The 17,512-nt window shown below is 45.5% G+C and overlaps 1 protein-coding gene across 2 annotated transcripts in view; it reads right to left on the bottom strand.

The window, feature by feature from the left end:
* The window catches only part of cdh7a (cadherin 7a), a 128,632-nt gene that overhangs the window by 90,066 nt on the left and 21,054 nt on the right, over positions 1-17,512 (bottom strand). The window lies entirely within an intron of this gene.

The following is a 17,512-nucleotide window of genomic DNA, read 5'->3' as shown; positions in this document are numbered from 1 at the left end:
CCAGGATTCCCTGCAAAATCCACTTCCAACCCCCGGATGGGTCGCACCAGCCGCAGCTAACCCCGCCAGAGAGCCGTGGGTTTCCCCACCGGAGAGATATGATGGCAACCTGGTAAAACATGGTAAATGGTAAAACATTCCTCATGCAATGTTGTCTAGTTTTTGCTCTCCAACCCCTCACATATGCCACAGAGAAATCCAAGATTGCATACCTCATCGGGTTGCTGCGAGGAGTGGCGTTGGAGTGGGCTTCAGTTCACCGGAGTAGACAGGACCAGGTTACTACCACCTATGTTGCATTTACCACAGAGATGGCCAATGACGCTTCCATGAGACTTTTTTCTCTCCACTAAGGACTCCGGAGAGTGGCTGAATATGCTATTGAGTTCCGGACGTTGGCCGTTGAAAGTGGGTGGAACGATGCATCCCTGCTGGCTGTGTTTATCAATGGTTTAAGTGAAAGATTAAAGGATGAACTGGTGACACACCCTGAACCTGTGCACCTGGAGGATCTCATTGCCTTGACAATCCGTATAGACAATCGCTATCGGGAGAGGAGACGACAGAAACAACGCAGCCCCGGCAGTGACATCAGTTTTCGCCGAAGAGATCACTCTCCAGCTTCGGTAAGATCCAGACCTTTACCTCGTCCTGTACTTCCGCTAGAGCCCGTGCGGCGAGAGGATCTCCCAGAGGATGAGCCCATGCAGCTGGGCCGGAACCGTCTCAGTGCTGAGGAACAGGAACACTGTAAAGGAAACAACGCCTGCCTGTACTGTGGACAATCAGGTCATTACTGTGGCGAACAGGACGGCCGAGGGACTTGAGAGAACGGCGCGAGGCCGGTGGTGCGATTGCTAATGAGCAACACCTGTGAAGCACACCGGTCTCGCATCTCTCACGGAGGAGCGGAAGCATAAAGGAGGAGCGACGACGTTGATGATCGAGAGAGGAACAGGCCTGTATTTTAGTTGAGTTTTGTTTTTTGTATTTGTGTTTTATTTTAGCCAGCAGTCGTCCGCGAGGGGCTGCTGGCCGTTATGTTTATTTTAGGTAAGCCAGCAGTCGTCCGCGAGGGGCTGCTGGCGGTATTTTAGTTTGGTTTGTTTTATTTTAATAAAGTTTATTTGAATGTTCGCCGGTTCCCGCCTCCTTCTTCCCTGAACATTGCTACACTGGTGCCGAAACCCGGGAAGAGGGAGGAACGCGCTGTCAGAGAGTCCTCGCCGCTGTGGGGAATCCGCGGTGCCATCGAGCATGGTGCGCGAGTCGCCGCCGCTCGCCGTGGGCCGGAGCCTGCTGCCATCCGCCAGAAGGGGAGGAGCAGGGAGCGGGGGACTCGCGGCCATGGACGCTCGAGGCGGTGCGCTGGAGTGAGTTTCCGGTGGGACGGTCGAGCTTGCTGCCGGCCGCCTGGGTATTGGAGGGGCGGCTGCCATCCGGGAGGGAGAGGAGGAGTCGCCGCCGCTCGCCGTGGGCCGGAGCCTGCTGCCGTCCACCAATGGAGGGGAGGAGCAGGGAGCGGGGGACTCCTACCGTCTGCCCAAGGCACCCGAGGAGCCGTCGCCATCCACCGGGCGGCGGAGGAGCGTCGAGCTGTCCACCGTGGTCAACCCAGCGTCACCGCCAGGCACCACGGAGAAGATCGCCCAGCTGGTGGAGGACCAGATGGCAGCGCGTTGTGGGAACCGGATCAATTTTTTTTTCTCTCTCTCCCCTCTCCCGATCTGTCGCTCCTCATGCTTCCGTCTCCGTTTCCCTCGGCTTGTCGGTTCATACCCCCCAGGGATCGCCGCCGCCGGGGGGGGAGTAGGCACAGGCTCGTGGGTACACCGAACAGGACGGCCGAGGGACCTGTGAAGCACAACGGTCTTGAGTTTTGTTTTTTGTATTTGTGTTTTATTTTAGCCAGCAGTCGTCTGCGAGGGGCTGCTGGCCGTTATGTTTATTTTTGGTAAGCCAGCAGTCGTCCGCGAGGGGCTGCTGGCGGTATTTTAGTTTGGTTTGTTTTATTTTAATAAAGTTTATTTGAATGTTCGCCGGTTCCCGCCTCCTTCTTCCCTGAACATTGCTACAATTACATCACCAATTGTCCTAACCAACCGTTAAACTGGAGGGCTCGCTAGCCGTGGGAAGCGTCCTAGTAAGCCAAGCCATCCTACCTCTGTCTTCCTGTCCACGAACCCAGTTACATCCCACAATCAGCTGGAGGAACCAGACTCTGGAGCTCCAGGCACTTATTGACTCTGGAGCGGATGAGAGTTTTTTTGGACACCGCATTAGTAAACCAGCTGGGATTAACCACGGAGCTGCTTAAGAAACCATTGGAGGCTAGTACTCTTGACGGGAGGCTGCTTGCTCGTATACCAACCCGCACTTGCCCTGTCCAGCTCCAGCTTTCAGGTAATTATTTTGAAGATATCTCCTTTTTTGTTATTGACTCACCATTTGTTCCGTTGGTTTTGGGGCACTCCTGGTTAGTCAAACATAATCCTCACATAGACTGGACATCTGCAAAGGTTTGTAACTGGAGCTTTGCCTGACTTGCTAGTTGTCTGTGGTCTGCTCTGCCTTCTTCTGTAACCCACCAGAAACCCGAACCAGACCGGCCGGACCAGTCATCTATCCCCGCTGAGTACCACGAGATATCGGAGGTGTTCTGTAAACCAGTGATTCTCAACTCCAGTCCAGACATTTTTTATGTCTCCTTATTGAACATACCTGATTCAGATCACCAGCTCATTAGGAGAGACTCCTTGATCTGAACTGAGTGTGTCAGATAAGAGAGACATACAAAATGTGCAGAGCAGTGTGTCCCGAGGACTGGAGTTGAGAACCACTGCTGTAAACAACAGGCTCTCTCACTTCCCCCGCACCGACCATATGACTGCGCCATTGACCTGTTGCCTGGATCTACATTTCATCTTCAGGCCGGAGCGGGTGGCAATGGAGGAGTACATTAATAATTAACGGCTGTGATAATCTGCCCTTCGTCATCACCTATAGGAGCCGGGTTTTTCTTTGTGGGTAAGAAAGACGGGACCCTCCGCCCATGTATCGACTTCAGAGGTTTGAATGAAATCACGGTTAAGAACAAGTATCCAATACCACTCATGAACTCCGCCTTTGACTTTCTCCAGGGAGCTACAGTTTTTTCTAAACTAGATCTTCACAGTGCTTACCACTTGGTCCAAATTCGTGAGGGGGACGAATGGAAGACGGCATTCAACACCCCCCTGGGACACTTTGAGTACCTGGTTATGCCTTTTGGCCTGACTAACGCACCTGCCATCTTTCAGTGTCTTATCAATGACGTGCTTAGAGATATGTTGGGGAGATTTGTGTTCGTCTACCTCGATGATATCCTCATCTTTTCCCAGAGTCAAGCAGAACACGTCCACATGTCCGACTGGTCCTCCATCGGCTCCTGGAGAACTGCCTGTTTGTCAAAGCAGAGAAGTGCGAGTTTCACACCTCCACAGTCACCTTGCTCGGCCACATTATTGCCAGAGGTCAGGTGAGGATGGATCCAGAGAAGGTGAGAGCAGTCTTAGATTGGCCCCGACCAGATACAAGGAAACAGCTACAGTGATTCTTCGGGTTCGCCAACTTCTATTGACGTTTTATCAGAAATTACAGCCGCACTGCTGCACCATTAACTGCACTTAGCTCCCCAGCTAGGCCGTTTCATTGGTCCTCTGAGGCAGAAGGAGCCTTTTTGGATCTCAAGAAGAGGTTTACGTCAGCTCCCTTTCTCATCAACCCTGACTCGTCCCGGCAGTTTGTTGTGGAGGTGGACGCCTCGGATGTGGGAGTGGGGGCAGTCCTGTCCCAGCGGTCCCCCAAGGATAACAAACTTCACCCTTGTGCCTTTCTATCCCATTGTTTATCCCCCACAAAAAGAAATTACGATGTCGGGAACTGGGAACTGCTGGCCGTGAAGATGGCTCTCGAAGAGTGGCGACACTGGCTAGAGGGCGTAGATTAACCGTTCGTGGTTTGGACCGACCATAAAAACCTTGAGTACATCCGTTCGGCGAAGTGCCTGAATCCTCGTCAAGCAAGGGGGGGGGCTCTTTTCTTTGGTCGTTTCAACTTTGCCCTTACCTATAGGCCCAGATCCAGGAATGTGAAGCCTGACGCACTGTCTCGGGAGTTTGAAAAGGAGGAGACTACTGCAGAACCCGACACCATAATACCCAGAACTTGTATCATTGGGACAGACATTTGGGAGATTGAGGGAGAGGTGAGAACGGCTCTGCAGCATAAGCCTGACCCAGGTAATGGCCCCCTGGGCCGTTTGTTTGTGCCTCTCTCTGTTCGTCCATCTGTATTACAGTGGGGTTACTCCTCCAGACTCTCATGCCATCCTGGCGTGGCCCGATCGTTGGCCTTCCTGTGCAAAGGGTTCTGGGGGCCAGAGATGAGGACCGATGTCCAGACCTTTGTCTCTGCCTGTCCCATCTGTGCAAAGAACAAGGGTTCCAACCGACCCCCATCTCTCAGTTAAACTTCTCTGTTTTGCACTTATTTGTTTAATAAATTCACCATAATTGAACTAACTCTGGTCTGCGTTTGAGTTCTGTTCCCCGGACCTGACATTAACATCTACTTATTTCTGGTGTTTAGCAATGATACTTCTGTATCTATCCTGCGGATATGTCACCATGACTGGGTGGGCCAAGTTTACGGACATCAAATTGGCATTGGCAAATTAAATGTGGGTGGTCATATATGTTGATACTTTCATCTCTGAGATCAGGAAGTTGCAGATATTTGGAAAAAAATAAAAAAATTCCTCTGGAGAAGTTTTAAGAAAGTTTAACATTTTCGTAGTGCAATCAGAAATAATGAACCGTTTTATTTCAAAAGATAAAGGAATTTTGATTCCTCATGATACAATCTCTTTACGGTAATGAATTTAGTGTAAAGAAACACTTAAAACAAAGTGGTCTTTGTTTGTAAGATGTATTTCAATGGCATGATATTACATTGCACACAATTATGCAAATTATGATTTAGCTCTTTTTTAAATAAACTTCACATTTTCTAACAAAACTCCAGCTTTATGACATATCCCTTGCTATGATTACCTATATTTATATTTTCACATTTTGTTAAGAGGATCACATTCTTAGGATATATTTCACACATAGCAAAAAACACTGAAATGGAATACACAAAGTACATACAAAATATACATAATCTTAGAAACCTTTCCCCATTACCTGGTTAATAATAAATGCAGTGGGTGAATACCTTGGGTTTTGCATATTTTTTGGGAATGGATCCTGTTTCGTTTCTGTGATGGACAAATATAATCAAGCATGAAATCTTCAGCTATGATCTGCCTTTGATTGAGAACATCATAACCTTTTTCAGAATGATTCATCCCTTCTCAAGCTGCGAGTCCTGTTAAGAAAATAATTGAGGCAGGGAATCAGGGCAAATTTACTGCTTTATGAGGAAATGCTGATGCTCTGGCAAAGCCATTCTCCATATTGGTTTGTTATGTGAATTCTGACATGCACAACAATATAAGTGCAAAAATGAAAAATGAGATGCTAATAAGGTCTTTGAAGCATTTCATCTACATCAGTCTATTCTCAAAATGCAAAATGAGTGCACTTTCTTAGAGCAGTATATGAGATACATTCTGATGAATCACTATGGTAATGTGTAGTGATGTGTTTTACTGATTTATCTTTTCTTGATTGTGTGACTGTAAAACTAATTCCTGGGCATTTCAATAAGCTAAGAATAAAATCACAATATCAGAAGCTGTATTGCTTTTGTATGTTATATAATGCAAAATGCAATAACTATATTTTACATTAACAAATATTAATAGGCCTAAATGCTTCAAATATATATTGCTCACTGTAAGCTGTGGTTAACACACAGGATCTTATTGTAAAAAGTAAAGTTACACTTTTTATTAGGAGACGTATTTTTTAGGAGGCAAAAAGGGATTAATCATAATACCAATATAAAGGTTTATGACATGGGTTCTGGGATTTTAATTCTTAAAGTATAATTATTATACTTGAGGCAGTAATTGTTGGGGAAGTTCAACATAAGGAAAAATGAGTAGGTGATACAAGCATTTTTCACAAGCTGCTTCATTAGCTTTGGCTTTTTTCCTGTTAACCTGTATTTTGTAACATTGTTAAGGGTTTCATTGGATGGTAATAATTCTAATGCAATATGAAGGCTGTCATTATCCCAGCGACAATGTCCTGTGTTCCCTGGACTTTTATGCTATTTCCTGTTCTGTGCCATGTTTTGTAGTCCTTTGTAGTTTTTCTTGCTGATTAGTCAAGGTGTGTCTTAGGGGTGGGGATCACAGGGTACGTCACGATACGATACACAGAAACACATAATAACGCGATACAGCAATTCTGTGATAACCAATATATTGCTAGACAATCCTACAATGATACATCAAGATATCGTTCTAACTATGAAAACAAAATGCCCGTGAAAAGGTTAAGTGTAGGCCTATAGGTTTTCTCTTAATTAAAGTCAAAACTGTTAGAAAACAGCACAAAAAAATTTCAGTCTATAAATTAAATGTAACATTTAAAGTAAACTAAACATTTTATGCTTATACTTTTTAAAAGCTTAAACTTTTCTTTTCTTTTCTTTGACTTATTTTAAATAAACCTGGATAGATACATTTCAAAATTTACCAACCTCTGTTATTTAAACTCAGTGTTTACCAGCTTCCTTAAAAAAAAAACCTCGGAATAGCGGTTATCAAAAGGTACCGACTTGGGTAGTTAAAAATTAAAAATGTGACAATATCAGCATTTCTATGGAGCTAGAATTGTGTCTTTATTACATGCGAGAAAATAAATGATCTGAGAGAAAAAAAAAGTTTTGAGACGAAAAGACGATGCTCACACGACTGGCCAATAGGAACGTTCCAATAGGAAAAAAGAACGTGGCCCAGCCCATGACACAATTTCCACAGCTAAAGAAAAATCCTGAAATGATTTTTTCCTGACAAAAAAATTGCATCGAGAGCAAAGAAAAGCTTTTTGAGAGAAACACTTTTTTTTTTGAGAAAATGTTTTCACACTGATAGCAATAAAATATATATTTGAGATTTTTTTTTCAAAGTATTTTGTGAGAGATTGTTTTTCTCAGAAATAATTTTAAAAAATTCAAATTTATATTTTTTTATGTTCTATGAGAAAATACTTTCTCTCAAAACTTTTTTAAGTCTCAAATATTATGTTTTGCTATTGGTATGAAAACGTTTTCTCTCAAATATTCTTTTTTCTCTCATTAAATGCTTTTTTGCTATCCGTGTGATAACTTTTTCTCTCAAACTTTTTTTTTCTCTCAGATCATTTATTTTCTCGTATGTTATAAAGACACAATTCTAGCTCCATACATTTGCCCCTAGCATTTTGAGCGGATTCTTAAACACCTCTAATTGGCCATTGTGTTCACTCAACTTCAACGATTCCTCAACATGTTGTAAATAGACATATTTAACGCTCTTTACCGAGCACTTACACAGGAACACACGGGAGTGTTTTGAAGCAGGCGTCTATCAGTGGATCCCTAATATATCCAGTGATAGACCGATCCGCTGATAGACACCTGCTTTCAAACGCTCCCGTGTGAAGGTGTGAAAGCGCTCGGTGAAGAACGTCAAAGATGCCCATCATAAAATCCGAAGTGAGAAAAATCCGAAAAATCACACTATGAAAAACAACAAAGATTTAGATACAAACTGTATAAACTTTTAATATCAACATTTGTCAAACATTACAAAAACATTATATCTGAAAATATGATTTATGAAAATGTTTTTAAACCATTTTTTAAAACAGTTTTGTTTTGACAAAATTGGAAAATAAACAGTATACTGACTTTTTTGCATATACATTTTTTTTTTTTTTTTACATTTTATGCTTTGAACATCGTAACTGAACAATTTTTTTTGCTGTATAATGAAAATGTTTAATTTTAATTTTTAATTTTCCTAAGTTGACTTTGCCTAGTTTCCTAAGACCTACAGTAGTTCCCTAGTTCTCTTACGAGAGGTTCTCTCGTATTGCGTAAGTTTGGCAGCGAGTGTCTTTTTTAAGACTTCCGGGGCTGCGAGCTCTGTGAAGCGCTTCCGCTGTCGACCCTGCGGGCTCGACTCGAAGCCTTCAACACCCCCCACCCCTCCTCACCGACGCGCAGCTGCCGCTCACGAGCCTCGCTGCCGTCGTATCTGAGGATGAGGCCGAGGGACACGTACGAGCACGCGGCTAGCTCTCTTTACGTTACAAGAGAGCTACCCGTGTCCCCGTTCGCGCGTCATGCAGAGCCCTCTCGAGCACTCTGCATGACCCGGACGGGCATCATCTGTGTTACATGTAGGTCCCGTGCCCACTACTCGTGCGCGCGCCCTCGTACAAACACTGTTCCAGTTCTGCTCGACAACCGAGCACGCGGCTAGCTCTCTTTACGTTACAAGAGAGCTACCCGGCCCTCGCGTCCCTGTTCGCACCATGCAGAGCCCTCTCGAGCTCTCTGCATGACCCGGACGGGCTTGCGCGCCGCTGTCGAAATGTCTCGCCCTGTCAGTCCCCTTAGATAAGGCTACTGCAGCTGTGTATTTGCCAGCTCGCCTGCACACATCCGCCGTTCTCGCGGCGTCCAGAGAAATCTCAAGTGAGTATAATGTCAGGTTAAGAATGTAAGTTACGTGCCCGCTCACGAGCGCTCACGCTTACTAACAGACACGTCGCCTCCGAAAAGACGCGCGTGTCCCGCTGCGGCCGGACCGCCGTCAAAGATTATTCCCTGTCAGTCCCCTTCAAACAGGCTACTGCAGTGGTTCAATTAGCAGCCAATGAGCCGGTTTGTTTACCCTCTCGCCTGCACACAAACGTCGTTTTCACGGCGACCCAGAAAAATCTCAAAAAGAGTATAATGTCTGGTCCGGCTCATGCCGTCGGTGTTGTAAGTGTAGTGAAAGTGCCCACGCCCCAATGTTCACCCCTACACATAAGCACTCCGAATCTCGCAGAGCACACTCTCATAAAGCGCAGAAAAGCCGCTCGAGTGTTGAATGTAAGAAATGTGTCCACAAGTCTGTGCCCACTATCTGCCCGCTCTGTTACACGATCAAGAAAGCAGGTTATGAATGTAAGTCTCGTGCCCGCCAGAGTGCGTTCACGCTTGCTAACACAAACCTCCCCCCGAGCTCCGCCCGCGCGTTTAAGTGTTATCATAAAACGCAAGGCATTAATAAAACGCTCCCCATCCATTATGATCGGCGCGTCAAATACACTTGTAAGTCTCGTGCCCGCGCACACGCGCTCACGCTTACAGGAAGCTTTTCCGCCCGGAGTGCTGCTCGCGCGTCAAAAGTGACAAAAGAATGTTCCCCATCCCTTATGATTGGGACATCTCACATAAATCAGCCGTTTCGGCTTTTCAGCGAGCAGCCATTGCCCAGAACCGAGAGCGTATATATCAATACACCATCCTGCCGTTCGGCCTGTCCCTAGCACCCCGTACATTTACACAGTGCATGGACGCGGCGCTCGCCCCCCTGAGAAGTCAGGGGCTGCGAATAATGATCTATCTGGACGATTGGCTGATATTGGCACAGTCAGAGACAGAACTGCTGTCTCACAGAACAGTGCTTCTCAGTCACCTGGAAAGCTTGGGTCTCACGGTCAACTGGATCAAGAGCTCATTACTGCCAAGCCAGTCGTTTTCCTTTTTAGGAATAGAACTGGACTCGGTGACCATGACGGCTCGACGGGCACCTAGCCGCAACTTTCCAGAAGGGCAGCTTTCTCCCTTTGAAAACATTTCAAAGGATGTTGGGCTGTATGGCATCAGATGCAGCGGTGCTTCAGCTGGGCCTACTGTGCATGCGCCCGCTCCAACGCTGGTCGGCCAGAAAATCAGAGTGATTCAGACCTGCATAGCGGCTCTGCAGCCCTGGTTAGTAGCCGAATGGTACCAGCAGGGAGTGGTGATGGGAATCATCTCTTATCGGAAAGTCATTTGGACAGACGCGTCCAACTCGGGTTGGGGCGCGCTGTTCGAGGGCAGACCGGTCTTCGGCCAGTGGTCAGACCAAGAGAAGTGTTTTCACATAAACTGTCTGGAGATGATAGCGGTCGAGAACGCGCGAAAGCGCTTCCTCCCGTTCATACAGGACCAACATGTTCTTGTCCGTTCGGACAACATGTCTGTAGTATCTTATGTAAACCGTCAGGGCGGTGTCAGATCCAGAAATCTCTGCAATCTGACGGAACGCCTCCTTATTTGGTCTCAGATGCACCTGCGCTCGCTGAGGGCAGCGCATGTGCCTGGCCATTTGAACGACGGCCCAGACAAACTGTCCAGGGACAATATTCCCCCAGGGGAATGGTCCCTGCACCCCCAAACGGTCCTATAAGCTGTGGCGCCTATTCGGCAGAGCGGAAGTCGACCTATTTGCGTCAAAAGACAACGCTCAATGCCCGACGTTCTTCTCGAAGGACGGGGACGCGCTGGCCCAGGTTGGCCCAGCCTCCCGCTATATGCTTTCCCTCCGGTCTCTCTGTTACCACAGGTGATCAAGAGAATCAGGGAAACGCGCCACTCGGTGCTCCTCATAGCCCCACGTCGGGAGAATCAGATTGGTTCCCGTAACTAGCACGGCTGTCACATACAGCTCCGTGGCCGATTCCGGTGAGGGCAGATCTCCTCTCTCAGGCTCGCGGCACGATCTGGCATCCCCATCCAGAGCGCTGGTCTCTGCATGCATGGTTGATCAACGGGTACTCGTTGCCCTGCCAGAAGGAGTGATGAACACGATCACGCAGTCTAGAGCTCCTTCTACGAGAAGGCTCTACGTGTCTAAATGGTCGGTGTTCTCCGGATGGTGCACCGACAGAGGTCTGGACCCACGGACATGCGGGGTGGCGCATCTGCTCACCTTCCTACAAGAGCTGTTGGATAAGGGGAGGTCCCCATCCATGCTCAAAGTATACGTGGCGGCCGTGGCAGCGTTCGCAGAATCGACGCACGGCCAGTCACTGGGAAGACATGAGTTGGTCATCCGCTTCCTTAGAGGAGCTAGAAGGATGAACCCGCCGCGCCCCCCGTCGGTTCCTATGTGGGATCTTTTATTGGTCCTCGAGGCCCTGAAAGCCTTTCCATTTGAACCACTAGACTCCGTGGGGTTGAATTATCTATCACTGAAAACCGTCTTTCTGACTGCACTGTCGTCAGTAAAACGTGTGGGGGACCTGCACGCGCTGTCTGTTAGCGCGGCGTGTCTTGAGTTCGGGCCAAATGACTCTAAAGTCATCCTCAGACCTAGACATGGCTATGTTCCTAAAGTGATGGGCACTCCATTCAGAGCGCAAGTTATTTCGCTGTAAGCTCGTCCAGCATCAGCATCTGCCCTGTCAGGGCGCTGAGATTTTACATTACGCGCTCCGCCTCCTTCAGGGTCTCGCCTCCTCGAAACAGAGCCTGTCCAGATGGATAGTGGACGCTATAGCGGCTGCTTACGCGTCAAAAAGTCTGCAATGCCCTCTGGGCATCAGGGCTCATTCCACGAGAGGCGTGGCCTCCTCGTGGGCATGGTCCAGTGGGATTTATATCCATGACATATGTGTAGCGGCGGGCTGGAGCTCCCCGTCTACCTTTGTCAGGTTTTATAACCTAGAAGTTCCTGCCTTGCAGGTAAACTGTTGTCAGTGTGAAGGAGAGGTGTATTCTGCCCAAATCATCCTGCTCAGATCACTCTCACGTGACTCAGCTCTCCTGGTTGAGCTGCACTAGTAGGGTATGTGCCATGTGCCTATACAGACCGGCGCGCCGCTCTGTATTCCCTATGTGTGCTTATGTACAAGTGATGGCCCGCGTGGCTGGCCACCTTATCTTTCCACTTATGGGGTTCCCCTGAAAGTTCGGGGTCTCATGGTGGATGCTTGGCGCGCACGGAGTTGACAAAGTGTTCCCGTAGCGTATGCTAAACTTACGCAATACGAGAGAACCTCTCGTAAGAGAACGTTACTCGGTTACTAACGTAACCTCGGTTCTCTCTAGGGAGGGAACGAGTATTGCGTAACCGGCCGTGCTCGCGCCACGAGCGACTTCGCTTCAGTCGACGAAAAACCAGGGAAGTCAGCCTACAGCCCGTATGATTATACGGTAAGCCACGCCCATTCTGGCGGGCTGTGACGCTATGAAGGCGTGGGCGCCCTTCATTGGGCGTGACGTCACACCGGGCTCACTGGTAGGCTGCAGCAGTTGCCCGCAGGGCAGCCAATGAGCACGCGAGATGGCCTGCTCTAGGTCTGCTAGCTGCTGCACTGCGTTGACAATGAATACAAAATTAAGGATAATTTTTTTGGCTTCAATATCTCGAGAAGATGAATCTTTCCCGTAGCGTAAGCTAAACTTACGCAATACTCGTTCCCACTCTAGAGAGAACCGAGGTTACGTTAGTAACCGAGTATCGTTTCATTATTCACTCACAGGGAAGTGAGAAACCAAACATAACAAAAACATACATCAAATAAATGTTTTTATTTCTTTTTTGGCTCTGTGAAGCTGCCTTTGAAAATCCTACATAAAAGTTTTGGTTAAAAGCTAGGTATTTTAGATATCTTGAATATTGAAATGAGAGCTTATTTTACTATCTGTGTCTGACAAAGATTTTCATCTGTAATTTGCAAATAATTCTGAACACTGTAATTTTAGCTTTTTCAAGTGTGTTTGGTTAGGGTTAGAGCACTTTTAGATGCACTTGCACGTTAGAACTGGAGTTGAAGTGCCCTGACATACAGAAAATAAATGTTTTTATTTTGTGTCTGTACAGTTGCTTTTGAATGGCTGTCTATGAGGGTCAAATTGACCCGCGAACATCACGAACGTAACAGTAATTTTGTTTGCATATGTCAAAACACATCATGTTGAAACTTTGCATGCATGTTCATCATGATAAATGAGAAAAAGTCACAAAACATCAAGAAAAAGTTTGGTGTGCTCATTCAGTTCCTAGTTCTCTGGTTTTCTTGTTTGATTTTTTGTTTATTTTTTGTTAATGAAATAACTGCATTTGAATCCAGCTCTCCCTTGTTTTTTTGAGTTCGCCAATTATTACAAAGGCACACACATATCTTTAAAATGCTTCTTTCTAAGCTTGGAAAAAATAACTATTAATCATATATACATTACAGGTCCTTAATTCTAATTTTAGTCTGCCAGTGTTGAATAACATCACACCACTTTGGATGGAGATAAGATAAAAAAATAACAGGATAAAATTCGATCTTTTAAAGAGTGGAGGTTATGGTGTGTGTGTGTGTGTGTGTGTGTGTGTGTGTGTGTGTGTGTGTGTGTGTGTGTGTGTGTGTGTGTGTGAGGCAGACAGCCTCAAAGAACTCTGGAAGTGACACCTTGCAATCACACCAAGCTTCTCCCTATTAACTACTGAGGGAAATAATTAAGACCTGTTCCTCAAAGGACAAGCTGAGGTGATGGAGAAGGATGGAAAAGTACAAAGTAGTTCTGTTCCAAGAGCAAACTCACAGCCAAGAAAAGCAGCTAAAGCGGCATCCAATGGACATAGAGCCTAATAAACAACTGGTTTGGAATGCTCATGGGAAGAAACTTCATACACCACACAAATAGTGGAATGCATGCGAAACACACAGGAGACGCAAATCACAACTGCATGCGTGTAGAGCCTGCCCACTTTTTTCAGCGGCCATGGTTCCAGAAAAGTATTTTGAGAGCCTAGGGAGATTACTTCATTCACAGTGCTTTGAAAGGGGGTGGTTTTGCAATGATTTGCTCGCTATGATTTCCTGATTGGTAGACCTTTCTTTGCAGAAGCTAATTTTTCACCAGGAATTCTACTGCTAAACACAATAATTCAGGCTTAACACAAAAGCACATATCATCTATAGCTCATAATAGGTAAATCTACAAATGTTAAAGCTATCATTAAAAATAAATTTCCTTATTGAGAAAATTAATGAGACTTGCTTCCGGAAGCCAACTGTTGCAGACGACATGGGCAGAATGGCGCAAGATAATCTAATAATCATAAATTTACATGACACGCACATTTTGAGCGAAATAGTTTTTAAAGGTGAAACGACAGAGAAGCGTAAACTGTTTGTTTGAGTGCCCAGTCTGGTCTGGACATAATACAATTTTTACAACATTATTATGCAACACGGCAACAGTATACTTTTTTTTTTAAATGTACATTGATTTCACTTCAAATAACTAGTAAAAATGACTAGTAAAAAATTGCAGCAGGTCAAATGTGAGATATGTTGGGTCATTCCGTGTCAACACAACCAGAGGTCCTCTGCTAAAAAAAAATATATTTTGATCCTTTTTTTTCTGGTGAAAGAAATACATAATTGAAAAAGAAAGCTAAAATATTAAATGTAATGGATGTATATTTACTAAGTTATCCATTATGTTGTCGTGGGGGGTCGTGACAATTTTCACATGAGATTTGGAGCCAAATTACAGGGGGGTAAAAATGACTTTAGAAAGATGGCAGCATCATTATTTTATTTTTACACAAAGATTGGTATATCTATTAGTAAAATAAGTGTACTTAAAGCTGCAGTCGGCAAGATTTTTGATCATATTCACTCACTGAAACCGACACTAAGCTCCGGCAGAACAACATAAAACCCTCGCTTCTACCTGCACCTAGAGCCTGTTATTTGTTTTGCAAAAATCTACCACTCCCGGTTCTTCTGGTCCAATCAGCGCAGGGCTGTGTGAGATACGACTCCCAATCACAGTTCGTGCAGACGCCACAGATCCCCCCTCCCCCTCGCGCACGTTACAATCAAGCGTGCCGCACAAGCCCTGAAAAGTGAAGCCAAAGCGTTTCTATCGCCCCCCGGTGACCGGTCCTAGTATAGCTCATAAACCCCGCCTCCCCATGTTATTCAATGGGACGTGAGACCAACTAAACAATTAAATTACACTTCACATATCTTTTTTCCAAAGATGTTTTCTGTCATTTACTGTAGTTTTCATCACTCTGATGTAATTTCAAGTGTTTGTTTTTAAAATAAGTTGTGCTGTGGCGTACATGATTGACAGATGTGATTGACAGGTTCTCTGAGCAAAGTAGTCACTGAAGCACCAACAGACTTTTTTTCGTGATCTTTGGAGGACTGAGGAGATTGGAGCTTTACATTTAATATCTAAATTTCTATAATTAATTATTTCACACCAACATAATGGTTTGTTCTGGAGCAGAGGCGTGTGCTTACGATTGATTCAGCGAGAGTGAGGGCAGGACCAGAGCGGGACGTTGATTTCGCGGCTTTAGTTCCTGCTCACTACTGCGCATGTCTGGTCATGAAATCGCAACTGCGCAGACTCAAGTCTAAAGATGTCAGCACCATATCGGGACAATGGGGGCTTCACTTTTCGCCAATGGAAGAGAACGAAGGGGCGTCGTCCATCTTTTTTTACAGTCTATGGTTACAATATACAGTACACGCACTGACGAGCACAAACTCGATGGGAGGGTGCTCGGTGGTAGTGGGGGAGGGGCATGAGAGCTGTAAACATTCAAAATTAGTCCCCCAGTCTGCCAGACTTGCTGATTGCAGCTTTAAACAATGTGGCATTATATGCAAACAGTGACACTTCAGAGATGGGGAAAAGCACTTGCCTGAAATATGCATGTCTGTAACTCAAGAAGTATAAAAGATATCTTAATATCATTTTATATTTTGTTTTAAACAAACTTTTCTTTTGCTGAAGTCCAGTGCTGCTTCTCTGTAGCCCAGGTCAGGCGCTTCTGCCGCTGTTTCTGGTTCAAAAGTGGCTTGACCTGAGGAATGCGGCACCTGTAGCCCATTTCCTGCACACGCCTGTGCACGGTGGCTCTGGATGTTTCTACTCCAGACTCAGTCCACTTTCTCCGCAGGTCCCCCAAGGTCTGGAATCGGTCCTTCTCCACAATCTTCCTCAGGGTCCGGTCACCTCTTCTCGTTGTGCAGCGTTTTTGCCCCACTTTTTCCTTCCCACAGACTTCCCACTGAGGTGCCTTGATACAGCACTCTGGGAACAGCCTATTTGTTCAGAAATTTCTTTCTGTGTCTTACCCTCTTGCTTGAGGGTGTCAATGATGGCCTTCTGGACAGCAGTCAGGTCGGGTGTCTTACCCATGATTGCGGTTTTGAGTAATGAAACAGGCTGGGAGTTTTTAAAAGCCTCAGGAATCTTTTGCTGGTGTTTAGAGTTAATTAGTTGATTCAGATGATTAGATTAATAGCTCGTTTAGAGACCCTTTTCATGATATGCGAATTTTTTGAGACAGGAAATTTGGGTTTTTATGAGCTGTATGCCAAAATCATCAGTATTAAAACAATAAAAGACCTGAAATATTTCAGTTGGTGTGCAATGAATCTAAAATATATGAAAGTTTAATTTGTATCATTACATTATGGAAAATAATGAACTTTATCACAATATGCTAATTTTTTGAGAAGGACCTGTATGTATGAACACACCGTAAAAGGTATGATCATTCTCTGCAGTAGAAATGACAATTCCTAACGCAGGTCATAATTTAATTAGACACGCATTCTAACAAGACAAAGAGAAATCTTCCGCGGGCACTTTTCTCCCAGCTGATTGGTGCCTTCACACCAGAAGGGGCGTGAACCGAAATGTCTTTAAAGAGACACACCGAGCTCCCCCTCTCGCTCTTACTCTCTTACCCTCTTTACCCCCTTACCTCACAAGATGTAACTCCTCGTGTGATTCCCTTTCGGGGATCTTTTTCCTTTGTTTGTTTAAGTTTTGTTTTTCCTTTCGACTTCGTTCATTGCCCCGGACGGGTAAATTAACTTAGCCTGAATTGTTTCTTCGGTAATTCACGTCAGACCTTCAAACCTTCGTTCGAAGCACGCGCCTGGGACAGCCTCCGCAGACCACGTGAGGAGACAGACGGAAACACGCATCCACAGGCCTTCGAAGCAGCCACACCAGGGTTCTGTGCAAGTATCGATCTTATCGAGCTTTTAGAGCATTACAGATTGTGTTTTCCGTGTTGTCTCTTGAAAAGTTTACTGTCTGGGTGAATTTACCAAGCTGTGATCCGTACGGATCTCCAAGCTTCTCTCCAAGCTTCTCTCTCTCTCTCTCACTCACATGTTTCTTTCACTTTCAATCTGTCAGTGTTTCGTTCGTTATGTGTCTGTATATACATATATCCCATGTAACGTTAGAAACTGTATACGTAGTTCTGCCTTTATTAAATTCCTTTATATTCAGTGATTGATTCATCTCTTTTGCTCATGTCCAAGTCACTAAAGTGTCCGATTTAGCTACGAGCTGTAATAAGTTAACTAGGCTATCGTGCAAAACAGGAAGGCTAAATTCCTGGCCAGAAATTATCTTTCCTGTCTCCGAAATTATTCCTGTATGAGAATTGATAATGTTCGCGTGATGAGCTTGGTGGACAAGCAAACCACAAGATCACATCAATTCA

Source organism: Siphateles boraxobius, unplaced genomic scaffold (assembly GCF_051911475.1).
Source record: "Siphateles boraxobius isolate OS27281-9 unplaced genomic scaffold, OSU_SipBor_1 1, whole genome shotgun sequence".
Taxonomy (NCBI): Eukaryota; Metazoa; Chordata; class Actinopteri; order Cypriniformes; family Leuciscidae; genus Siphateles; species Siphateles boraxobius.
The sequence above is the reverse complement of the archived record's forward strand: the minus strand, read 5'-3'. Positions and strand labels throughout refer to the sequence as shown.